The sequence below is a fragment of the Balaenoptera physalus genome, assembly GCF_965194825.1.
Source record: "Balaenoptera physalus genome assembly, chromosome: X".
Classification (NCBI taxonomy): Eukaryota; Metazoa; Chordata; class Mammalia; order Artiodactyla; family Balaenopteridae; genus Balaenoptera; species Balaenoptera physalus.
The window spans coordinates 74955256-74982924 of NC_138903.1; positions in this window are offsets into that span (position 1 = coordinate 74955256).

Sequence of the window (27669 nt, forward strand, 5' to 3'; positions counted from 1 at the left end):
GAGCTTACTTTTCTGTATGGTGTTAGGGAGTGTTCTAATTTCATTCTTTTACATGTACCTGTCCAGTTTTCCTAGCACCACTTATTGAAGAGACTGTCTTTTCTCCACTGTATATTCTTGCCTACTTGTCATAGGTCAGGTGACTGTAGGTGCGTGGGTTTATTTCTGGGCATCCTATCCTGTTCCATTGATCTATATTTCTGTTTTTGTGCAAGTACCATACTCTCTTGATTACTGTAGCTTTGTAGTATAGTCTGAAGTCAGGAACCCTGATTCCTCCAGCTCTGTTTTTCTTTCTCAAGATTTCTTTGGCTATTTGGAGTCTTTTGTGTCTCCATACAAATTTTAAGATTTTCTTATTCTAATTCTGTGAAAAATGCCCTTGGTAATTTGATAAGGATTGCATTGAATCTATAGATTGCTTTGGGTAGTATAGTCATTTTCGTGATATTGATTCTTCCAATCCAAGAACATGAATATCTCTCCATCTGCTTGTGTCGTGTTTGATTTCTTTCATCAGTATCTTATAGTTTTCTGAGTACAGGTCTTTTGCCTCCTTAGGTAGGTTTATTCCTAGGTATTTTATTCTTTTTGTTGCAATGGTAAATGGGATTGTTTCCTTAATTTCCCTTTCTGATTTTTTGTTGTTAGTGTATATGAATGCAAGAGATTTCTGCATATTAATTTTGTATCCTGCAAATTTACTAAATTCATTGATTAGCTCTAGTAGTTTTCTGGTGGCATCTTTAGGATTTTCTATGTATAGTATCATGTCATCTGCAAACAGTGACAGTTTTACTTGTTTTCCAATTTGGATTCTTTTATTTCTTTTTCTTCTCTGATTGCCATGGCTAGAACTTCCAAAACTATGTTGAATAAAAAGTGGCAAAAGTGGACATCCTTTTCTTGTTCCTGATCTTAGAGGAAATGCTTTCAGCTTTTCACCATTGAGTATGATGTTAGCTGTAGGTTTGTCATATATGGCCTTTATTATGTTGAGGTAGGTTCCCTCTATCTCCATTTCCTGGAGAGTTTTTATAATAAATGAGTGTTGAATTTTGTCAAAAGCTTTTTCTGCATCTATTGAGATGATCATATGGTTTTTATTCTTCAGTTTGTTAATGCGGTGTATCACATTGATTGATTTGCGTATATTGAAGAATCCTTGCATCCCTAGGATAAATCCCACTTGATCAGGGTGTATGATCCTTTTAATGTGTTGTTGGATTCGATTTGCAGGTATATTGTTGAGGATTTTGGCATCTATATTCATCAGTGATATTGGCCTGTAATTTTCTTTTTTGGGATATCTGTGTCTGGTTTTGGTATCAAGGTGATGGTGGCCTCATAGAAGGAGTTTGGGAGTGTTCTTCCCTCTGCAATTTTTTGGAAGGGTTTGAGAAGTATAGGTGTTTGCTCTTATCTAAATGTTTGATAGAATTCGCCTGTGAAGCCATCTGGTCCTGGACTTTTGTTTGTTGGAAGATTTTTAATCACAGTTTCAATTTCATTACTTGTGGTTGGTCTGTTCATATTTTCTGTTTCTTCCCAGTTCAGTCTTGGAACGTTGTGCATTCCTAAGATTTTGTCCGTTTCTTCCAGGTTGTCCATTTTATTGGCATATAGTTGCTTGCAGTAGTCTCTCATGATCCTTTGTATTTCTGCAGTGTCAGTTGTAACTTCTCCTTTTTCATTTCTAATTTTATTGATTTGAGTCCTCTCCCTTTTTTTCTTAATGGGTCTGGCTAAAGGCTTATCAATTTTGTTTATCTTCTCAAAGAACCAACTTTTAGTTTCAATGATCTTCGCTATCATTTTCTTCATCTCTATGTCATTTATTTCTGCTCTTATCTTTATGATTTCTTTCCTTCTACCAACTTTGGGGTTTCTTTGTTATTCTTTCTCTAATTGCTTTAGGTGTAAGATTAGGTTGTTTATTTGAGATTTTTTCTTGTTTCTTGAGGTAGGATTTTACTGCTGTAAACTTCTCTCTTAGAACTGTTTTTGCTGTATCCCATAGGTTTTGGATCATTGCGTTTCTGTTGTCATTTGTTTCTAGGTATTTTTTGATTTCCTCTTTGATTTCTTCAGTGATCTCTTGGTTATTTAGTAGCATATTGTTTAGCCTCCATGTGTTTCTGTTTTTTACGGGGTTTTTTTCCTGTAATTGATTTCTAATCTCATAGTGTTGTTGTTGGAAAAGATGCTTTGTACAATTTCAATTTTTCTTAAATTTACCAAGGCTTGATTTCTGACCCAAGATGTGATCTATCCTAGGGAATGTTCTGTGAGCACTTGAGAAGAAGGCATATTCTGCTGCTTTTGGATGGAATGCCCTATAAATATCAATTAAGTCTATGTGCTCTAATGTGTCATTTAAGGCTTGTGTTTCCTTATTAACTTTCTGTCTGGATGATCTGTCCATTGGTGTAAGTGGAGTGCTAACGTCCCTCACTATTATTGTGTTACTGTCAATTTCCCCTTTTATGTCTGTTAGCATTTGCCTTATGTATTGTGGTGTTCCTATACTGGGTACATAAATATTTACAATTGTTATATCTTCTTGGATTGATTCCTTGATCATTATGTAGTGTCCTTCCTTATCTCTTGTAACAGTCTTTATTTTAAAGTTTATTTTGTCTGATGTGAGAATTGCTACTCCAGCTTTCTTTTGATTTCATTTGCATGGAATATCTTTTTCCATCCCCTCACTTTCAGTCTGTATGTGTCCCTAGGTCTGAAGTGGGTCTTTTATAGACAGTGTATATATGGGTTTTGTTTTTGTATCCATTCAGCCAGCCTGTGCCTTTTGGTTGGAGCATTTAATCTGTTTACATTTTAAGGTAATTATACGTATGTTCCTATTACCATTTTCTTAATTGTTTTGAGTCTGTTTTCGTAGTTTTTTCTTCTCTCATGTTTCCCACCTAGAGAAGTACCTTTAGCATTTCTTGTAGAGCTGGTTTGGTGGTGCTGAATTCTCTTAGCTTTTGCTTGTCTGTAAACCTTTTGATTTCTCCTTCAAATCTGAATGAGAGCCTTGCTGGGTAGAGTATTCTTGGCTTTTGGTTTTTCCCTTTCATCATTTTGAATATATCATGCCAGTGGTCCATCATCCTGGACACAGCACTCCCACCCCAGAGGCCGAGGCCTGACTCCTGGCCAGGGAATTAATAGCCCACAAACCACGAGAAAAAAGAAAGGAAAGAAAGGGGGAAAAAAAGCAAAATAAAGTAGATAAAAGCCAAGACAAATAGCAAAAACAAAAGCAAACAGAAACAACAACAACACAACACACACATACAATAAAAGAAGGAACAAAACAAATGGATACACCAAACTGAAGACAAAGAAAACAACAAAACCAAACTAGCAGAAACAAAGAAGCAGACAGAAAAGAAAAAAAAGAAAATACAGGAGAACAAACAAACAAAGGAACTCAAAAATGAGAACAATCAATAAGGACTAAACTACCAAAAACAAAAAATGCAAAATAAGGCAAAAGCAGAAAGCAAACTAAAAAAAAATGCAAAGAAAACATAAAACAAACACATAAAAAGATCAAAAAAATCATAAAAATAAAGAAAAAAAGAAAGAACAAAACAAGAAAAAACACAAAACAACAAAAAATAAAGTAAAAATAGAAAAATAAAAAAAGACATATTTAAAAAATAAAAATAATAATGAAAACAACACCAGCAACTGAGCAAAATGAAACAAACAAAAAGAATAGTAGTAATAAGAATATTTTCCTGGAGCCTCCTCTGTCAGTGTTCTTACTCCTTCAGTGAGCCATGGCCAACCCCTACCTCCCCAGGAGGCCCTCTAATACATCTAGGTAGGTCTCTGGACATGCTGTGGGCCCTCTGGGGGTGGCTCAGACTCTGATCTGGCCCACCTCCCACATGTACTTGCCCCCAAAGTCCACTGCTGCTAAAGCTAGACCAGTCTCAGTTGTGGGAACACTTGTTGTCTATTCAGATATTCCACAGACAAAAGATTTACCAAGTAGATCCTGGGGATTTAATCTGTGGCTTGTGTAGCTGCAAGGAGAGATTTCTGTTCCTCTTCCTTAGTTGCACCACTCCTGGGACTCAGCTTTGGTTTTGGCCCCACCTCTGCATGTGCACCACCCTCAGACATCTGTTCCCCTCCCAGGCGAGAGGGAGCAAAAGCAGTGGCTGATTCAGGCACACTTGCTCACTTAGGCCAGGGAGGGTACGGTGGCCACAACTGGGGTGTGTGCGAATTGCCTGTGGCAGCATAGACTGGCAGGCAGTTGCAACAGACTGGGGTGCACTGGTGAGAGTCCCTCCCAGTGCCTGCTGAGGCAGGGGCTGGCATGTGGGTGCCATGGCGGCCCTGTCCCTTGTGTGACACTCAACAATGGCGCCTTGTTTCCTAGGTATACCACGCTTCCTCTAGGGGCATTCCCGGCCACGGACCCCCTCACTCCTGTCCCCTCTGTTGTATCCACACAGCCAACATCGGTCCTGTACCCAGATCTGCTCTCTTAACCCCATACTTTAGCACTCAGCCCCCATCAGCTTTGGTGGATTCCTGTTTCAGGCAGGGGTGCCCAGGGCTGATTCCCAAGGAGGCTTTGGGATGGGCGGCACTCAGGACCCCAGAGCCTACACGGGTGGAGGAGGCCTTGGCTTGAGGGGCAGGTGAGCCTGTTCAGATGGGTGCCCCTCCCAGTGCGGGTGGAGGCTGAAGAAGCCAGCAGGTGGGGAAAGGGGTTGTAATGGTGGCTCCGACACTTGCACGCCACTCACCAATGACGCCTTGCTTCTATGGTGTCCCGGGCTTTTTCTGCAAACTTTCCCAGCTGTGGCGCTCCTTACTCTTGTCCCTTCAGGCTATCTTTTCACAGCCAACAGCTGTCCCCTCCCTGGGTCAACGCCCCAAGCCCCACTTTCCAGCACCCAGCCCCCCTCCGCAACAGGAGACACATGACTCAGGCTGGGGTGCACAGGGGTGCAGCACAGACCATGCACGCAGTTCTTTGTCCTGCCTTCCACAGACCGTCTGCTGTATTCACCTTTGAGCCCCTGAACGTCACTTTCTGTCCTAGCTATTTTCCCCACCGTGAGGGGGTTTTCTGAGTGCAGGGACCTCTCTTCACCTTCAGCTTCCCACCAGGGTTGCTGGTCCCTTTTTTGATTCCTCTTTTCTTTTTTTCTTTCTTTCGTCCTACCCAGTTGTGAGGGGTTTTTTCTTGTCCTTTTGGGTGTGCGAAGTCTTCCACTAATGTTCAGCATGTGCTCTGTGAGAACTGTTCCATTTGTAGATGTATTCTTGATACACTTGTGAGGAGAGACGATTTTCCCATCCTCCTATTCTACCATCTTGACTCCTCTTTCATTAATTTTTTAATAGTAACCTCCAAAGTATGGTTCCCAGTTACATTGTTTAAGAGGGCATCTACAGTATGGACAAAGGTATAACAAGTGTTCATAGAATGGAGGGATTATTTTGTACTGAAATTTCAATGACATCATAGAATACTTGGAGAGACGTTGAAAGATGGGTAGTATCAATAAATATATTAGTTCAGGAAAAACTGCAGGAGAAAAGAGATAAAGACAGGAAGGCATGAGCATATTTCTGACGGGTACAGTGGAGCTGGGTCAAACTTGGATGAAGGTTCATACCAGTATCATAGACTATTATTGTAGATTAGCTAAAATAATTTCTATGACCTCAGAACAACCATTCTGGTTGAGGGTTCTCAGCTGTGCTCTGGGCACAGTTGCTTTCAAACATTTTGGGAGCAGCAACCCACAGTAAGTTTATATTGAAACTACATGTATAGAAGAATTAAGGATCATCATCAGGAAGAGAAGGGACCAGTAAGAGAGGAGCAAGAACAGCATAATGACAAGAGTCTGGAGGAATCCTTTAATTCTGATGTGAATAATGAGAGAAAACCAAACAAAGTCAATCTGGGCTTTGATGCCTCATCTAATGTTTAACAGTGTCTACAATTCCTTTAGAGTTTTCAAACCAAGCATACTACTTTTTTCTGAATATTAGAAAGAAACAACTCATGCCCATCATATTACTTAGGCATATATGCATATTTGTGTTTTTGCAGAGAGAAATTGAGGTTGAAGAAAAAAATAGATTTTATGTAGCAACTCAGTGCACACATGATGTATTATGTGTACTAGAGTCTAAGTGCTCTGATATTTTCTATTCAATTCGATTTCATTAAATAATGCTGGCTGGTACCCACTAAACTGATTTCAGTACCCAGTAAGGGATGTGCCTCTCAGCTTGAAAAGTACCATCTAGGGAAGGGGTTCTCAATGGGAGGTGCTTTTTCCCCCCAGGGAACACTTGGCAATGTTTACAAATACTTTTTGTTCTTGCAATTGCAAGGGTTGGTGATGAGGTGGGGGTAGCTCCCAGTACCGGTGGAGGCTGGGAGAGAGCAAAAGCAGTGGCTGATTCAGGCACATTTGCTCACGCACAGGACAGTCTCTGCCCCTCCTCTCCCAACAAAAAATTATCTGGCTCCAATTGTCAATAGTCACAGGTTGAGAAACTTTGCTATAGAGAACCCATTACTGGTATGTGAGAATTTGCTCTAGAGATTTTTATTTTCCCTGAGCAACTAAGACTCCGGTGGTTCCTGTATTGCCATCCTGCAACTTCCAATGAGTACAGCTGGATGAGAATTCACTCTCCTCTCTTCTATTGCTAGGTGCCCTTAGCTCCCTTCCGTAGCACAATTATACAGAGACAAGAGGATTCACTCCTAAGATAGTTAAGATGTCGCTATCCAAATTCTAAACTTCATGAACTGACTGTAGAATGGTTAGATAGGTGCAGTTTATAGTCTTTCATTCCACATTGGTGGATGGTTTTGCACATGCCACTGTGCCTTTCCTGAGGCCATTAACATTAAATATATTGACTCTGCTATAAATTTGTTGGATGCTGTAGAAACGTGAAGTTAACACTGGAGGGTAGAACATGGGAGAAGTGTTATAAAGAAAGGGCATAATTTCTTACAGGAATTTGGATCTTCTGAGGCCTGTCAGCAGTCCGGTGAGTGAACCTAGACGTACATCGTCCCCCAGAGAAGCTTTGAGATGGCTGCAGACACAACCAAACCTTGACTGCAGCCTTGTGAGAGCCCCAACAGAAAGTATTCTTAACCCACAGAAACTGGGAAATAGATGTTTGTTCTTTTAAACCAATACATTTTGAGTTTAATGTTTGTAAATTATATCTTTATATATCCATTTCCTTTATTTTTTTAAGTTTTGAAGCTTCTTTTGTATTATATATATATATGTATTTTTATTTTTGGCTGCATTGGGTCTTTGTTGCTGCGCATGGGCTTGCTTTTTTTTTTTTTTTTTTTTTAGTTTCAGCGAGCAGGAGCTACTTTGTTGCTGTGCACGGGCTTCTCATTGTGGTGGCTTCTCTTGTTGTGGAGGACGGGCTCTAGGCACATGGGCTTCAGTAGTTGAGGCACGTGGGCTTCAGTAGTTGCAGCACGCAGCTCAGTAGCTGTAGTGCACAGACTTAGTTGCTCTGCGGCATGTGGGATATTCCTGGACCAGGGCTCGAACCCGTCTCCCCTGCATTGGCAGGCGGATTTTTTTTTTTTAGTAGTAGTTCACAGGTTTTATTCAACCCAGCCCTAATCATTCACCTCGTTCTTCTAGTTTCCTTCATCTGAGCCCACACTTTTTCGTTTTTCTTTTTTCCATCCTCACTGTCATGTACATTATCTTCTCACTGTCTTTATTTTATTTATTTATTTTTTTTAAAACATCTTTATTGAAGTATAATTGCTTCACAATGGTGTGTTAGTTTCTGCTTTATAACAAAGTGAATCACCTACACATATACACACGTTCCCATATCTCCTCCCTCCTCCATCTCCCTCCCTCCCACCCTCCCCATCCCAACCCCCCAGGCGGTCACAAAGCACTGAGCTGATCTCCCTGTGCTATGCGGCTGCTTCTCACCAGCTATCTATTTTACATTTGGTAGTGTATATATGTCCATGACACTCTCTCACCCTGTCGCATCTCACCCCTCTCCCTCCCCATATCCTCAAGTCCATTCTTTAGTAGGTCTGTGTCTTTATTCCCATCTTGCCACTAGGTTCTTCATGACCTTTTTTTTTTTTCCTTAGATTCCATATATATGTGTTAGCATACTGTATTTGTTTTTCTCTTTCTGACTTACTTCACTCTGTAGGACAGACTCTAACTCCATCCACCTCATTACAAATACCTCCATTTCATTTCTTTTTATGGCTGAGTAATATTCCATTGTATATATGTGCCACATCTTCTTTATCCATTCATCTGATGATGGACACTTAGGTTGCTTCCATGTCCTGGCTATTGTAAATAGAGCTGCAATGAACATTTTGGTACATGACTCTTTTTGACCTATGGTTTTCTCAGGGTATATGCCCAGTAGTGGGACTGCTGGGTCGTATGGTAGTTCTACTTTTAGTTTTTAAGGAACCTCCATACTGTTCTCCATAGTGGCTGTATCCATTTACATTCCCACCAACAGTGCAAGAGTGTTCCCTTTTCTCCACACCCTCTCCGGCATTTATTGTTTGTAAATTTTTTGATGATGGCCATTCTGACCGGTGTGAGATGATACCTCATTGTAGTTTTGATTTGCATTTCTCTAATAATTAATGATGTTGAGCATTCTTTCATGTGTCTGTTGGCAATCTGTATATCTTCTTTGGAGAAATGTCTATTTAGGTTTTCTGCCCATTTTTGGATTGGGTTGTTTGTTTTTTTGTTATTGAGCTACATGAGCGGCTTGTAAATCTTGGAAATTAATCTTTTGTCAGTTGCTTCATTTGCAAATATTTTCTCCCATTCTGAGGGTTGTCTTTTGGTCTTGTTTATGGTTTCCTTTGCTGTGCAAAAGCTTTTAAGTTTCATTAGGTCCCATTTGTTTATTTGTGTTTTTATTTCCATTTCTCTAGGAGCTGGGTCAAAAAGGATCTTGCTGTGATTTATGTCATAGAGTGTTCTGCCTATGTTTTCCTCTAAGAGTTTGATAGTGTCTGGCTTTACACTTAGGTCTTTAATCCATTTTGAGTTTATTTTTGTGTATGGTGTCAGGGAGTGTTCTAATTTCATACTTCTACATGTACCTATCCAATTTTCCCAGCACCACTTATTGAAGAGGCTGTCTTTTCTCCACTGTATATGCTTGCCTCCTTTATCAAAGATAAGGTGACCATACGTACGTGGGTTTATCTCTGGGCTTTCTATCCTGTTCCATTGATCTATATTTCTGTTTTTGTGCCAGTACCAAACTGTCTTGATTACTGTAGCTTTGTAATATAGTCTGAAGTCAGGGAGCCTGATTCCTCCAGCTCCGTTTTTCGTTCTCAAGATTGCTTTGGCTATTTGGGGTCTTTTGTGTCTCCATACAAATTGTGAAATTTTTTGTTCTAGTTCTGTGAAAAATGGGCAGGTGGATTCTTAACCACTGTGCCACCAGGGAAGTCCCTACATCCATTTACTTTCAACCTATGTCTTTTAATTGAAAGTATATCTCTTTTAGACAACAAATAGTTGGGTCTTATTTTCTTTTTATCCATTTTGACAATTTCTACCTTTTACTAGGTGTATTTAGTTCAGTAATTTTTTAATGTAATTATTGGCATGTGTTTGATTCTACCAATTGCTTTTGTTTTCCACTTGCATCCTCTGCCTTTCAATTCTTTTTCCCTCCTTTCTTGCCTTCTATTCAGTTATTTGAATTTTTTAGAATTACATTAAATTTCTTGATGAATGTTTAGCTATAATTCTTTGCATTTTATTTCTTTGTGATTTTATTAATCCTTAAATTCTGTAGTCCATTTATAGTTAATAATATCCTTTCTGCTATAGTTGTTATATGTACTATATCTAAATACATTCTAATGACTGCAAGACAATGTTATTTTTTCATTAAACAGTTATGTGATTTAAAAAGCAATTAAGAACAAAAGGGCAAAAACAAAGTCATTTTTGCATTTACCCAGATATTTGCCATTCCAGTGCTTTTTATTCTTTTCTAATGGTCTGAGTTTCCATCTGGTATTATTTTCCTTCAACCTGAAGAAATGTCTTTCCTTTCCTTTAGCATGTCTTGTCATGCATATACAATAGTGATGGAATTATCTTAGCTTTCTTTTTTTAAAAATGTCTGTATTTCCACTTCATTTTTGAGGAATATCTTTGTTGGATATACAGTAATGGGTTAACAATTTTCTTTATTTCAGCATTATTTTTTTCTCTCCATTCTTTTCTAGCCTCATTCCTTTCTGATGAAGCCAGGTGTTAATTGAACTATTGTTCCCCACTATCACCATCACCACCAATATTGTTTTACTCTTGCTGCTTTCAAGACTGGCTCTTCATCTTTGGAATTCAGTAGTTTATCTGTGATGTTCCTTGGTATGAGCATCTTTTTGTTTATTATGCATGATGTTTGTTGAATATCGTGAATCTTCAAATTTCTGACTTTCATCAAATTTGGGAAATTTCAAGCTATTATTTCTTCAAAAATTTTTTCTACCCCATTCTGTTTCTCCTCATCTTCTGGTATTGCATTTTCAAACATGTCAAATCACTTGATATCACCTAATGGTTCCCTGACTCTTGGCCTATTATTTTTCAATCTTTTTGTTCTCTGTACTTCACATTAGATAATTTTAATCAATCTTCAAGTTCACTTACTCATTCCTCTGTCATTTCCATTTGGCTGTTAAGTCTATTCTGAACTTTTAATTTCAGAAAGTATATTTTTTCAGTTCTAAGATTTCCATTTACTTCTCTTTTATTGTTTCTCTTTCCTTGCTGAAATTTTTATTTATTCAAACCATATTTTTTTTACTTCATTGAAGATGGTTATTATAGCCACTTTAAAATTGTTGTATATTAATTCCAATAACTGATTCATCTTGGGGTTAGATCCAATTGATTTTTTTTCTCTTTCCGATATGCTCCACTTTCTTGGTTCTTTATATGCATCATAATTTTCTACAATATCCTGGATATTTTGGATGTTAAATTGTGGAGATTTTGGATTCCCTTATTTTTCCCCATTGAGTGTTTGTTGTCTCCTTTGTTTTAGCAGGTGACTTTTTTTGTAGGTGGGGCTGGGCTGAACTTCAAACTTCAAACTCAGTTCAGATTGGATTTAGATGTGTCTATGTTCAGGAATTACCCGTGAGTTGTCAGCTTGCAATCTCTGGTCTACAGTTATATGGTTTAGCTGAGATGTTTTCAGTCTGTTGCATACATGCCCAATTCAGAGATCAGTCAGAAATGTGGATGGACAGAGTATGGGGATCCACTCTTTGGTTCTTTCCCTTGCAGGATTCCTCCATTCTCATCAGCATTCCCAGTTTCCTGCATTTAATGTTCTTATTTCACAGGCCAGAGACAGGTTGTGTTTTGTTTTAGTTGTTGTTGTTTTTCTACATGAATCCCAGCCAGGTGTGGACTGCAATTAGCCTCAGGCTAAAAACTGCAGAGATAGGAATTTGTCTCCCTCCCCCAAAGTGAACTTGCCATGCCAACCCAGCAAACACTTCTTTTCACTCTCCAGTACGTTCAGGTATTTGCTTTTTGTTTTATGCCCAGGTTTTATAGTTATTTTATGCAGTGGGGTGGGGGTGGAGAGTTGTCAGGGAGGGTCTTAATCTATCATACCTGGAAGTGGAACTCTATGTAGTTTTAATTTTTTTAATGAAAAATTTCAGACAAAAACAATAAACAGTACAGTGGATCTCCATATACCTATCACCAGCCTTGGTCACTATCAAGATTTGCCTCACTTGTTTCATCTATCTCTTTTTTGCTTTTTCTCATCTTTCTTAGGTATTTAAGTCAAATCCTAGATGGCATTATTTTGCCTCTGTGTACTTCTGTATGCATCTGTAAAAATTGTAGATAATCTCTTACATAACCACAATGCCATTATCATGCCTAAAAAATTAACAATATTTTTTGGTATTATCTAATATCTAGTCCATAAACAAATGTTCCTGATTGTTTAAAAATGCATGTTCAATTTAGGATTCAAATAAGATCCACAAACTGCATTTGATTGATATGCCTGTTTGGTCTCTTTGAATCTAAAGCAGTATCTTCTTTCCACCTTCATTTTCCCTGCCATTGGCTTATTGGAGAAACCACATCGGTTGTTCATATGGAATATTCCACATTCTAGATTTGTCCGTCTCCTTCCTTGAGGTGTCATTTTACTTGTTCCTCTGTCCTTTATGTTTCTGTAAATGAGAGTTAATTCTAGAGAGATCAACTTCTTGGCAAGAGTAGTTCACAGATGGTGCTGTGTACCTGGCACCACAATGTCTGGACAGCCTAACAATTTTTATATTTTGCTCTAAACCAAAAGTCACAAATTAATGACAACACATGGCCAAATCTTGTACATTGACATATTTGAATTCAATTGTTAATTGCTATTTCTTGTTTTGCTTGCAGTGTTGTTTTTCCTAAAGTAATTCAAAGGAAAACAAACAAAAAAAGCTGTAGCTGTATGTCATCAAAAGTGGGAAAATGGAAGACCATGATTGCTTCTTATTTCAAGATAATTCTTACACCAGAGAGCTTCGTTCATTTATATTCCCTGCCAGGCCCCTGTAAACATATGAGTCTGTGACTGCTGCTGTATATATTCTCCAACCCATCATAGCAGGTACACCAAAACTCTGATCATGTGTTGAACATACTCTCAGTAGCCAACTCACATTTACCCAAACCACATACAATTGTTTTTGGTGTACTGAAAGCTCTGTGTCACTGTATAGCTGAACTCCAATTTGAAGCTTACATTTTCTGTACTTTTTAAGAAATGGGAAAATTAGGGAAATTAAAAGAAAATATAGCCCTCCTACAACCCTGAAAAATAAAATTATACACGACCAAAAAAAATCCTTCATAATCCCCAAAGTTTTGAAACTGATTAAACTCCTTTTAGAATTTTACCACATATTTTTCACAAAATTAAGAGGGTTTAAGGTGGTTCATAAGCTAAAGCACTGATGTCTCTCATATGCAATATCTTAACTTAGACTCTTTAAAAAGAAACCATAAACAAAAGGCCATAAAGACATTATATGAAATGAGTTCTTACAAACTCAGATTTGTTGAAGAAGACACTTATTTTAAGCTCACAGGGATATAAATAAATATGAAACTTTAGTACCAAGACATGCAAACCAGAATGTTGAAAAACATAAGTTACAGGTTAAGCAGCATGTTTCCCGTTCCTTCAGGGACAATATATTTATGTAGTGTCTAAATTGAGACAAAGGAAGTCAGAAAGAGGGGGGAATTACCAAAAGAGTGTGTTATAAGTATTCTCCTTGAGATGGTTTTTGAAAGTCTTTAAAAACTGGGTGTGTAAGTTAAAGCTGCTTTTAGCACTTCCTCGACAGCTCACCTTAGATTTTGCTAAACTTGGCAGCATGATAGGGGTCATATTTTCACACGGATGCACTCTTCCTGAACAGAATGTATTTGACAGAAACAAGTGTTTTTTTCATGCCAGGCATTTGTGTGTCTGCTTTCCATAACAAACAGCAAGACAAAGCTCACCATTCTGGACTCTCTCCCAATATTTCTATGGGAGAGAGCTATGAAATTTAGCTATGAAAACAAGATTTTTATTTCATGGTTTGGAGGCGTGCCCTTTAAAAGTTAACTCTTTAAGAGAACACAAAATTTTCCCTCAATAAACATTTTATCTTTTATGATTGGAATTTTGTTTTCATTTCTTTAGATATCCCAAAGTCTATCCTCACATCACCTGAGTTGATAATGGAGATGTTCTCATAACTTAGCCTTTTTTTTCTCTCTCACAGAATTTAGCATTTTATTATAGTTCTTATCTGCATTATTTTCTGTTTCAGATACTAAGTCTAATCTCCATAATCAGATTGGGGCAAGCATTTATTTTGTTTCTAGGTTTTTTTGACAGAGTCGGCAAGAGTACAAAGCTGCCAGAGTTTTGTCTGAAATGGACTGTTTTTCAAGATTTCAGCTGTTTTCATACTCTATCCTTTCATAATGAATAGAGTCTGTCCCCAAAAAGGACAAATTTTTATGGTAGGTTAGGATCTTAAGTAAAAAAGAAATCTTGCCAGTCTATATCTAAAATATATGTTCAAATATACCACAAGCCTAACTCCAGCAGTTCCAAAGCCAGCATGCCATGCTGCCAGTATTCTGCCTTCCACAGAAGTCAAAGCATCCAGTGAAAACTTTGACACAAAGAATGACCATTCAGTTCTTCGTCCTAAAGCAGGTTATTAGAAGGAGACTGGCAAGAAGACCTATTTTTAAATGGTCACATTCCTCCTAGGAAGAGAGAGAAATGTGATTTTTTTATTTGTAGAAGAAAATGGATGAATTAAAATTGATATTTTAGCTGAATGTAATTATGTCATCATAAACATCATCATTATCTTTGTGAGCCTAAGTGACTGAATTGGAATAGCATGTTAGAATATTTCACATAAAACACCTTAATTTTTACTGTCATGCTTTCCTTTTTAAAATTTGCTTTCTTTAGCTTCTGATGTGTTCAAAGATGCTATTATCATCTTTTTCAGTTCATAGGCCCACATTATTCACTGTTCAAATACAATATAAAACTAGAACAACTATTTTGTGCTGAAATCAATTTTGCCATTTTTCCGGGAGAAAAAAATATCAACTTTCTTATAGACAGAAAACTGATATACAGAGATATTGATTCCATACTTCATAGGAGTACTACTTGTACATGAAATGAGATATTAGAAAACATTAATATATGTATCATTCTGTGTGACTTCACATCACTAAACTTATGAAAGTCTATTTAGAATAGTGGTGAGCTAGATACAAATCAGATGCAAAAGCATCATAAAAAACAATTTTATATCATTTCAATATGAGTTGAAATTTTTTTTTAGTCTTTCTCTTAGTGTTCAATATAGTCGTTATAAAGCAAGGATTACACTTCATGAACTGGGCCTTGTTAGCATTCGCAAATGTGTATGATTGTGTGTGTAGCTTTCAAGTTTTACTTTGAATACAAAACTGAACTTTGCTGCCCATGTGTAAAATCCCTGGATTTTCTAGGCTATTCCAGCCTGAAGAGAAAAGTTATATCATCAGAAGAGCAACAAAACTAAATTTTTCTGACACTTCTCCTATAACTATTACAAGAGATCAGGAAGAAGAAGAAGGCGTGGTGTATCTTAAATAGCAATGCCTTTCCTCTCTATTTTTGTCTAGCTAACTCCTGACCCCCATTTTGAGTTAGATGGCTTGCCTCTGTGCATCCATAAAACCTTATGCCTAAATTTATCCGCTTTTCACAGTGTTGATTATAGAAATGTAATAATTGATTTACATATTTGATGCCCTATGCCCTTTCCATCATCTCATTCCTCTTCTTTCTCTCCTCTTTTTCTCACTCCCAAATGACCACACGTACACAAGACTATGAGCTCCTCTCTGGTAGGGACTATGCTTTGTTGGGCTTTGCATTTCTAGCACTTAGAATAATGTCTGGCACATACAATGACCAAGCAATATTTATTGAATGAATGTGTATGAATAAATGAATGCTTAGGAACTAGTCATATCAGCTATCACCATTTTCTTTGTTTCCTCCAGCTTGCTAGCATAATGTATCCTGTTGCTGCAAATGCCCACTATATTAGTGATGCCCATAACAAAATACTACAGGCCGGGTGGCTTAAACAACAGAAATTTATTTTTTCATAGTTCTGGAGGCTACAAGTCTGAGATCAATGTGTCATCAGGGTTGGCTCCTTCTGAGGGCCGTGGAGGAAGGATTTGTTCCAGGCTTCTCTTCTTGGCTTATAAATGGCCATCTTCTTCCTGTGTCTTCACATGTTTTCCCTTTGCATATGTCTGTGTCCAAATTTCCTCTTCTTATAAGGTATAAGGATAACACTCATGTTGGATTAGGGTCCACCCTAATGACATCATTTTAACTTAGTTACTTCTTTAAAGGCCCTTTCTCAAAATACAGTCACATTCTGAGTTTAATTTGGAGGAGCACACAATTCAGCTCGTAACACCAAGGGTGCTAGTATTAACCATGTTGTTAAGCATGTATTTTCTGAGCACATATTTTGCGTCAGAAAATGTGCTAAGTGCTTTATATGCACATCTGTGACACATTACCCCCGTGCCTACCACAGGCACCCATACCCACTGAAGCCCACCAATATTTTGCCCATTCTGTGGTTTAGTAGTTAACCCCTCTAGAGAAAGTACCCTTTACGTCCATTGGTGTGATACCCTCCTAAGGAAGGTACAGAGAAGCACTGCTCAGTACTATTAAAGACTTAAAGAAGTAGCTCTTTTCCTTTTTTTTCTTTCATTGCACTCTCCATGTATGATACCTCAGCCATGAGTCCACGGAAGGTAAACCAGGGGACCATGATGAATGAGAACCTTGGGGCTATACTCAGAATTGTACCTCCCCATCCATTCCCTCGTACTGTCTTTATGTGCTTTGATTCCCTCTTCTTTTAGTTTGAATTTTCCCCAGTACTTACATGTAATAGATCCGTGGGCAAACCACTTCCCTTATATCTCCAGATATGTCTGATTCCTAGAAAATACATAGCCTAAGTTCTCAATTGGAGATCCCAGCTAAACCTAGCTGCAAATTGAGTCTTCACTATGATTTCTAAAAAATTTTGACCTATGCAATTGTTTTTCCATTTTAAATATACTGTTAGAGGTGGTGAAGTGGTAACTTTCTTAAACCTGTAAGCATCAGTTTTTTGTTATGAAGACTGAGGAAGTTTTGGCAGAACTGGAAATTGAGGGAACTTGAGTGTTTTGGGGAAGAAAGAGACTGTAATGTAAAGAGAAGTAAGCTTGTGAGTCCATGTAGTCCATCTTTTTGCAGCTAGATTATACAAATGCCTATATTATAGGCACTTAAGAGCATAATTAACTTCTGCATTTTTCCTTCTCATGAGAAAAAGTTTATACTCAGGTAGTGGAAAAAGAAAAGAGTTGATGCATGAGTGAAAAAAAAATCAATTCTCTTCTTTTAGTGGTGTTGAGAATAGCTACAACTGTAGCGGCTCCAAAGCTGAGCAAGTCCTGGTAGGTGAGTATGTTCTACTTCAGCCTCTGTGTGGATTGATAACAACAGCCTGCATTCAGGGCCAAGGAATGGTTGACTTACTCAGTCCCTCACCATGTGAGTAGAGACAGAGTTGCCCAGAGACTTTATTCACCCAGCTAAATCCTTCCCTCTAAAGATGATTTTGGAAATCCAATTACTCTAGTGTTTAAAAAAAAATGAATCCTAAATATACCCTGTAAGCTTTCTTTACTTTAAAAACTTGAAATCAACAGAGAAAAAGGGAGTTCAAAGTTGTTTTCCATTCTACAAGGGCTCCACCACACGATTCAATTAGCACCTTTGTATTTATCACAGTTTTAAATTTAATTGACAACATGTTTCATAGTCCTTTAGTATTGTGATTACATTGCAGTACATTAATAATATCAAAACTTTTCAAGCTAGATTACCAAAATTGTGGTGACCTTTGCCAGGATTTGACAGAGATTGTTTCCCCATACTTCAATCCTTTCATCCTCTGTTTAGTTTACCAGAGCCTCTTATAATTGCTGTTCTTATAGTGTCAGGTAGAATTTCACATCTCTTTGCGGAATTAAACTTATTGAGTTGGTGTTTCATATGCCAGACCTATAAATTTTTTTCTTATCCTTGGGGATTGCTTATTCACATTAGTGGGAGCTGAGTAAACATATCAAGCAAACAGGAGCCATCACTTCACTTGAGAACCAGGTAACAAGGGTACAATTATCAGTGCTAGTAATATTGCATCTCCAGTAGAATTTAAGGGATCACTTTTAATTACAGGTAGAGAACTAAACATAGCTGAACTATTTATAAAATTACAAATCCCTTCACAAACATTTTGGAAACTGACTTTTACAAGTTAGCATTATCATAAAAATGTATTTTTAAATGTATGCAGTTAAAATTTTTACCAACAATCACTGTGGAGACAAAAAAGGCCCTTAGTATGAATTCCTTAGGAGAAAGCAACACAGCACTTTTTCACCTGGAATTTTAATTTGCAGATCTAATATCCCTGTCCAAAGAAATGCAATTCAGTATAACTTGCACCAATATGTAACATGCCACTTAGGTATCCCAAACAAGGTCAATCTCCATCTCAGTGACCCTTAAATAGGCCTTAAGGACTGACAGGATTTCTTTACAGTTCTAGGCTTTACACTGTTGGCACTTCTCATAGATTGAAAATACTTCATTAGATCTTAAATTTTCCTAACAATATTATATGATATCTATAGGTAAGTCTTCACGTTTCCCAAGCAACAACAATAAAAAGGGGCTATTATTAAAGAGAAAATATTATTAAATTTTCTGTTTGGGATTGATTCCTTTTTTAATATAATATCTACTTCACAGTATTATTTTACCCCCAAATAATAAGCCAAACAAAATATATGGCAGGTATAGAGCATGATTTGGATATTTCACTGGTCAGTTCTTTTCCACACCATTATTGGGAACATCATCCTACTGGCCATAGAAGCAAATGACTAAAACTCAAGAAGGTTTATATTATACTCTCATGTATACTCAAAGGGTTTGATAGGAGGAAAAGTGACATGTAAAACCCTATGTAAATAAAATAATCCTATACTATTCCATGTAGATAGTTCTTTGAGACAAACAATTTATGTTAAAAAGCTTTGTACAGAGATCTATTTTTCCAAGTGTTTTCTGCTTGAATGGCTTTTGATGCTCCCACAAGGAAAGAATAGATGGCCCTTCCTTGTAAGTGTTTTATTGCTTCTGCTGTACTGAGAGTCTGCATTGAGAAACAGTTAAAACTGGTAAGAGTTAAATCTAAAAAGGGCTGCCAACCAGTGAGGTCCTACTTTGACCGTGTGATGAGTACATGAGGCAATTCAAAGAATCATCAGTCTTGAAATAAGGATGCTGTGGCTGCTTTCCTTCACCTCAATCTGATTTTTCTTAGGTTCAAAACAGGGGCATAGGTGTATATTTTATGATTGGTTTAATATACCAAGCTATAGAGCTGCAAATCCTTGTTTTTGTGGTGAACTGAATCTCTTTACATCGTTGTCCTTGAGATATTTACTTTTAACATTTCTTATGTTATCTAATAAGGTGTTGTTATAGATCCATTAAGTAGTCTAAACCTTGTTTTCACTTACCAACTTTTGTGATGAAACTACCTAAAATAAAAAAGAATCTTCAAATGCTTACAGGCAAATATGAAAAGTAATAAGTTTTCTTCCTAAGGTTTAAAGAAAATTAACAATCCACATTTGACTTGGAATTCAGCAAATTCACTTCTCTTAACAAATATAGAGAAAATAGTAATAGTCAAATTTCCAATTTGAAATGTGAAATTGATGACAAATATAGCAATTCCTCTTATCTGTTCTGTTTCTGTCCAAATGCTTATTTAAGGAATGTAGATTACTTTGGTTGAAAAGAGCCCTGAACACTGACCAACAATCCAAGGTATTTGTTATTTTTATGAGTTTTCTGATAGAATGGAAATTGCTGAGTTTGTAAGCTATGTTCTCATTCAAGTCATTCCTACCCATGCTGAGAAGAGTGAAGGATAGGGCTCTGTGGCACAATACAGAGACTTTACTGGTGGTTGATATTGATCCAGTAATTGGTATTTACCCAATTATCCAGCTAATATTTCTTTATTTTACCTATAAAATTGTAACTAGAAATGTGAAAGTTTTCTAATTCATTTGGTTCATGAAAATTCAGATAACTTATTCTTTTAAGTTTCCTTTTTCCACCACTTGGTAGTTTTCTGTGTATCCATCCAGAGCTTTACTGTGTAAATAAGGCATATATACATTTGTGTAAATTTGTGTTCCTTTCTTTTACACAAATAATAGCATACTATGTAAATGGTAGCAGACTATGAAACTGTTTTGTATGTTGCTTCTTTCACATAATACATCTTGGACATTATTCCAGTAAATCTAGACCTGCCACATTTTAAAAGGCTGCACTGTATTGTAATCGTATGGATGTATCATAATTTATTTAGTCAGTTCACAGTTGATAGACATTTAGGTTGTTTCCAATCTTTTCTCTTGCAAGCAATGTTCAGTAACTATCCTTGCTCATACTTCTTGGTGCACATTTACACTAATGCCTATAGAAAACAATTCTAAGAGTAGAATTGTTGAATGAAAGAATACTGATTTGAATAGATTTTGTCAAAATGCTTTCCAACCAAAAATTTACGAGAATACCTGATTTCCTACACTTTAGCACTTCTGTTTTTGTGTGGCTCAATTAATTGTTAAAAGTTTTTTCTTGGGCTTCCCTGGTGGTGCAGTGGTTAAGAATCTGCCAGCCAATGCAAGGGACACACCTTCGAGCCCTGGTCCAGGAAGATCCCTCGTGCTGCGGAGCAACTAAGCCCGTGCACCACAACTACTGAGCCTGCGCTCTAGAGCCTGCGAGCCAAAACTACTGAAGCCCATGCGCCTAGAGCCCGTGCTCCACAACAAGAGAAGCCATCACAATAAGCCCACGCACCACAAGGAAGAGTAGCCCCCGCTTGCTATAACTAGAAAAAAGCCCACACGCAGCAACGAAGACCCAATGCAGATAAAAATAAATAAATTAAAAATTTTTTTTTTCTCATACTGAGCTGCAATCTGTTTTTCTGTAATTTCCCCCATTAGTTCTACTATGGACCTCTGGATTCACACATAACATATTCAGTCCCTCTCCCATGTAACAACCCTTTAAGAAGTTAAAGAGCATTATCCTGTCCTGCCCAAGTCTTTTTCCTCCAAATTTCACACTCTCTATAGACATCTGCTTGTGGGCTATCGTATTCATCCCTTGCCCTTCCTTTGTTCTGCCTGAATCACAAAGGGGTTACCTTGTGAGGTTGTTTTCCCCAGGTTCATATGTTGGCTGACTTCTGACTGTGTTCACCAATGAGAGATAATGGCAGGAGTTTGGAAGAAGGAAAGATCTAGTTAGTATTCTAGGTATCCATCTCAAGAAATTAGGAAAAGAACAGCACATTAAACTCAATGAAAATAGATGGAAAATCATAAAAATAAAAGCAGAATTTAATTAAATAGAAAGGAGACATACAATAGAGTAAATCCAAAAGGTCAAAATTACTTCTTTGCAAAGACTAATAAAATTGATAAACTCCTTGCAAAACTGCTCAAGACAGGAAAAAAAAAAGATAAGACAAATCACCAATATCAGGGATGAAAAGAAGACTACTACTAAGGAGCCTACAGATATTAAAAAGATAGTTTATTTTAAACTTATGATGATAACTTTCAATTTTAGATAAAATAGAAAACTTCCTTGAAAAAACGCAATTTACCAAAACACACAAGAAATAGGACATTTGAATAGTATTATATGTATTAAAGAAATTGAATTTGCAGTTAAAAACTCCCTCCTCCACACACACAAAACTCCAGCCCCAGATGACAGTAAATTTTTCAAAACATTTAAGGAAGAAACAGCACCAATGTCACACAAACTCTTTCAAAGAATAGAAAACGGGAGAATGTTTACCAATTCAGTCTATGTGATCAGAATAACACAAAAAAATCTGACAAGGATATTATAAGAAAGAAAAATTACAGGCCAATATCTCTGATGCACATAAATTAAAAAATTATTTTAAGATATTTTAAAATTGATTGCAGTGATATATAAAATGGATAATCATCATGGCCAAGTTAGGTTTATTCTAAGAATTGAAAGGTAAAATGATATTCAAAAAAGTATTCAATTAATATATCAACATTTTGATAGCTCTAGTTTTGAGTACTGTCTCTTCCCATGATACATTTAACATTTTTTCCAAATACTTTAGTATAAGCTTATTGAATATTGACTCCATGCTAATAATAAAAATTAACTTTTTGTAATAAATGAACAAACCAAACAAACATGTAGATGAAGAGAACAAAATAGTGGTTACCAGAGGGGGAGGGTTTGGAGAGAGGGCAAAATGGGTAAAGGGGATCAATGGTATGGTGATGGATGAAAACTAAATTTTAGGTGGTGAGCATGCAGGGCATACAGAAGTAGAAAATAAAATAAACTTTTTGTAAAGAAAAAATTATTCAATTTATTATAATTTAATTATATTGATAAAAAGCAATTGAGGGGAAATGAGAAAAGAAGGAGAAATTAGAAGAAGCTTATGACAATCTCAGTGATGGATTACAGTTAAAATTCTACACCCATCTATGTTTAAAAAACCCACAAGCATTTATTAAACCAGGAATAGAAAAACACTTCCTTAACTTCATAAGTAGTATATCAAACAAAATCTTACAGCAAAGATTATATCTAGTGTTGAAATATTGAAAGCCTTCTTCCTGAGGGTGGCAATAAGACAAGAATACCTGCTATTACCATTTATATTCAACATTGTACAGGAAGTCATAACCAATACAATAAAGCAAGAAAAATAAATAAAAGTTAAAAGAGTTGGAAATGAAAAAATATGGGCACTATTATTTGCACATGACACTTCATGTATGGAGAAAATCCAGAAACATCTACACACATATGTTATAAATAGTAAGTGAATTTAAAAAGTTTTCTGGATACAAGGTCAGTATACAAAAATCATTCAATATTAGAATTGAGAAAATATGCTATCTTTTATAACAGCATCAAATACTTAAGAACAAATCTAAAAAATATATGTGCATAAACCCTACACAGAAGGATCTAAAACATTATTGAGAAAAATTAAGGAAAACCAAAATTAATGGAGGGATATGCCATGTTCATGAATTGAAAGACTCAAAATTGTGAAGATGCCAATTAGTTGCAAACCTATATTTTGATCCCCATGAAAACCCCAACAAGTTTTGTATAGAAACCGACAGGTTGCTTCTCAAAATTATATTGGAAATGCAACAGCCCAAGAATAGTCAAGGAAAGCAACCTCAAAGAGGATTAATAAATGAAATTGTGAGATATCAAGACCTATCAATATACGTTGACTCTTTGACTAGGATAGTATGATATTGGTGCATGCATAGGCAAAGAGAGGAATGGAATGAAATAGAGAATCCACACATATATGGTTCCATGATTTATGATAATGTTTAAGTGCACTGGGGAAAGAATGTTTTGCTTAAATAAATGTGTCATTTTGATATCCATGTAAAAAAAGACCCTTATATCACAACATAAAAAGAAATAAATTCTAAGAGGATTGAAAATATAAATATGTGTGAAAGGTAAAATTATAAAACTTGTAGAATATAACATGGGAAAATATCTTCATTACCAGTTGGAGTAAGCAAAGATTTCTGAAGCAGAACACAAAAAGCACTACCATAAAGGAAAATATTAATAAATTAGACTTCATCAGATTTAAAATGTCTGTTCTTCAAGAACTCTAAACGCTGCCATTTGGGGACCTGTTTGCTTTACTGCTCAGTCAGCTAATATTGAAACTTCTGGGTCTACAAGCTCTACCAATGGACACAAAGAACAGAGAAGAGAGGTTAACAAGCTTTTTGAGGAAGCTGAAATGACTGCGCAGGAATAATCTGGTGAGAAGGGATCTTATGAGCATGCTCTCTGCCATATGCTAAGTCAGTTACCACACCTCTATGCACTTTTTACATTTTCCCTTATCTCTTAGGACAGTAATTATACTTTTTTTTTTAACTTTTCTTCCATTCCTAGCCTTGTCTATATTTTCTCCAATTTCCCTTTCTCTGTTTTGGTCTCTGTCACAATAAAGGCTTTAAAAAAATCCCATTAATATTATTTTACTAGGGTTTCAGGAGCGAAGAGTGGATAAATGTCTTTGTGTATTCTACCATTTTCAACCTACAGTCTCCAGGTGATTTTTCGGGTACACTAAATCTGGAGAACACTAGGCTATATCCAACAATGTAATATTAACCAACCAGAGAGATTATAGAGCTGATTCTCTTTTTATGTCAAATATCTAAAATTTCCAGGATCTAAGTCTTGGGCACTGAGTACTAGTTGTATAGTATTTTGTTCTTGTTTCATAGCTGCAACAATTTCTCTCACCTGTCTGAGCATATTATTTATATATTTTACACTTTTATTCTGTTCCCAGCCTTGGCACTCTTTTTTTTTCTCTCTCCATGTTTTCTCTGTTTAATTCGGTCTCTGTTTTTTATAGCAAGCATCTTCCTTAAATATCTGATGATATTTGGCTTCCCGTTCTTGTTGAAAATGAGACACCACAAAGCTATAAAGCTATTTTCAGATGCGCCAGGACATAAAAAGTACCTTCCATGCAGTACTCAGAAAGTGACTGAGGATATGACCTACCAAAAAAAGGAGTAAATTAGGAAATAAGAGGATTAAAGGAACAGGGGATTCAACACAGGATGACGGCAAAGAGAATTCCTAGAACAATAGACAGGCAACCGACTCGGAGTGAAACTAACCTAAAACAGAGCAGGAAGGTAAAGGGCTCCAGGTGGGAAGTCTTCTGGGAAAATATGAACTGAGAAATTATCTGACGTGTTTGCTTATGTGGAAAAAAGTACTGAGACAGTGATGAGGTGTTTGGATAGAATTAGTAATAAGTACATAAAAATCTAAGCATATATGAGGCAATTATCAACATCTGGGGAAACAAGAAGTTGTTAGAGAAAAGAAATGTAATCACAATATACTTACTATTGGCTCAACTCTGAATGAGATATATATGATCATACCAATGTAAACACTGAATACTGATTTTCCCCAAATTGTGATATAACTATACTGGGAGTGTGGGGGAAGAGAAGTATAAGGGTGGAAGTGGAAGGATCCTAAACCTAATCAACTGTAAGAGGAAGTCAAAGGGAAATATTTAAAATTGATTAATCAAGAAATAGCAATATAAGCATATTATTTAGGAATGTGGAGGTAAATGCCAGTAGAGATAACTAAAATATATGAAAGTTGTTTTCTTTGAGGAGGAAGTTTAAGGGTTTGGGAATAGATTGGCTGGGGGACTATTATTTACTGAGGGTCTTTTAGCATTGTTTGACTTTTAAAACTATATTCACTTTCTACTTTTAATAAATTAAACAGATTCACCTGAGCAGTTAATTAAAACGCAGATTCCTGGAGATATGGATTCATTTAGCACACAGGGATGAATCTGCATTTTAAGTAAACATCCCAATTCTGAGAAACACATCAGTGTAGCACGTTTTTGTTCTTGTTCCAAATATAACTTTTTTAAAAGGCACGTTTGGAGATTTTACATTGTTCTTCTAATTTTATAGTTGTTATCCCTTCCTTGGCTTCAACCTTCCTAATAGTATACAAATGTGTCATTTAAAAATATTTGTCCTTGAGTGTGTTTATTTTCCCATCTTTTATATGCCTCATTTTACAGTCTGAGCTTTTATAATCTGAGCTCATCTGAAAGCTCCCTATAAGGTAACATCATCTTTAGATTCACTCCCCTTTTCTTGTACTTGGGGATTATTTTTAGTTATATAGTGAGATTTTCATTTTTGAGAGCTTCCAACCCTCTTAATGCAGTTTCTCATTCTGGGAAGTACTCCTTGGCGCGAGCCCTCATGGAGTCCGCCATTAGCCCCACCAAGGAGGGGCTGCTGAGTCGCCTCAGGCCAAACAACCAACAGGGAGGGAACTCAGCTCCACCCATCAGAAGACAAGCAGATTAAGTTTTACTGAGCTCTGCCCACCAGAGCAACACCCAGCTCTACCCACCACCAATCCCTCCAAGCAGGAAGCTTGCACAAGTCTCTTAGATAGCCTCATCCACCAGAGGGCAGACAGCAGAAGCAAGAAGAACTACAATCCTGCAGCCTGTGGAAAGAAAACCACATTCACAGAAAGATAGACAAAATGAAAATGCAGAGGACTATGTACCAGATGAAGGAACAAGATGAAACCCCAGAAAAACAACTAAATGAAGTGGAGATAGGCAACCTTCCAGAAAAAGAATTCAGAATAATGATAGTGAAGATGATCCAGGACCTCGGAAAAAGAATGGAGGCAAAGATAGAGAAGATGCAAGAAATGTTTAACAAAGACCTAGAGAAATTAAAGAACAAACACCTAGAAGAAATAAAGAACAAAAAACAGAGATGAACAATACAATAACTGAAATGAAAAATACACTAGAAGGAATAAATAGCAGAATAACTGAGGCAGAAGAATGGATAAGTGATCTGGAAGACAGAATGGTACAATTCACTGCCACAGAACAGAATAAAGAAAAAAGAATGAAAATAAATGAAGACAGCCTAAGAGACCTCTGGGACAACATTAAATGCACCAACATTCTCATTATAGGTGTCCCAGAAAGCGAAGCCAGAGAGAAAAGACCTCAGAAAATATTTGAAGAGATAATAGTCGAAAACTTCCCTAACATGGGAAAGGAAATAGCCACCCAAGTCCAGGAAGTGCAGAGAGTCCCAGGAAGGATAAACCCAAGGAGAAACACACCGAGACACATAGTAATCAAATTGACAAAAATTAAAGACAAAGAAAAATTGTTAAAAGCAACAAGGGAAAAATGACAAATAACATACAAGGGAACTCCCATAAGGTTAACAGCTGATTTCAAGGCAGAAACTCTACAAGCCATAAGGGAGTGGCACGATATATTTAAAGTGATGAAAGGGAAAAACCTACAAACAAGATTACTCTACCCAGCAAGGATCTCATTCAGATTCAACAGAGAAATCAAAAGCTTTACAGACAAGCAAAAGCTAAGAGAATTCAGCACCACCAAACCAGCTCTACAGCAAATGCTAAAAGAACTTCTCTAAGTGGGAAACACAAGAGAAGAAAAGGACCTACAAAAACAAACCCAAACAATTAAGAAAATGGTAATAGGAAAATACATATCGATAATTACCTTAAATGTGAATGGATTAAATGCTCCAACCAAAAGACACAGGCTTGTTGAATGGATACAAAACAAGACCCATATATATGCTGTCTACAAGAGACCCACTTCAGACCTAGGGATACGTACAGTCTGAAAGTGAGGGGATGGAAAAAGATTTTCCATGCAAATGGAAATCAAAAGAAAGATGGAGCAGCAATACTCATATCAGATAAAATAGACTTTAAAATAAAGAATCTTATGAGAGACAAGGAAGGATAATACATAATGATCAAGGGATCAATCCAGGAAGAAGATAAAACAATTATAAATATATATACACCCAACATAGGAGCACCTCAATACATAAGGCAACTGCTAACAGCTATAAAAGAGGAAATCGACAGTAACACAATAATGGTGGTGGACTTTAACACCTCACTTATACCAATGGACAGATCATCCAGACAGAAAGTTAATAAGGAAACACAAGTATTAAATGATACAATAGACCAGATAGATTTAACTGATATTTATAAGACATTCCATCCGAAAACAGCAGATTACACTTTCTTCTTAAGTGCACACAGAACATTCTCCAGGATAGATCACATTTTGTGTCACAAATCAAGCCTCAGTAAATTTAAGAAAATTAAAATCATATCATGCATCTTTTCTGACCACAACAC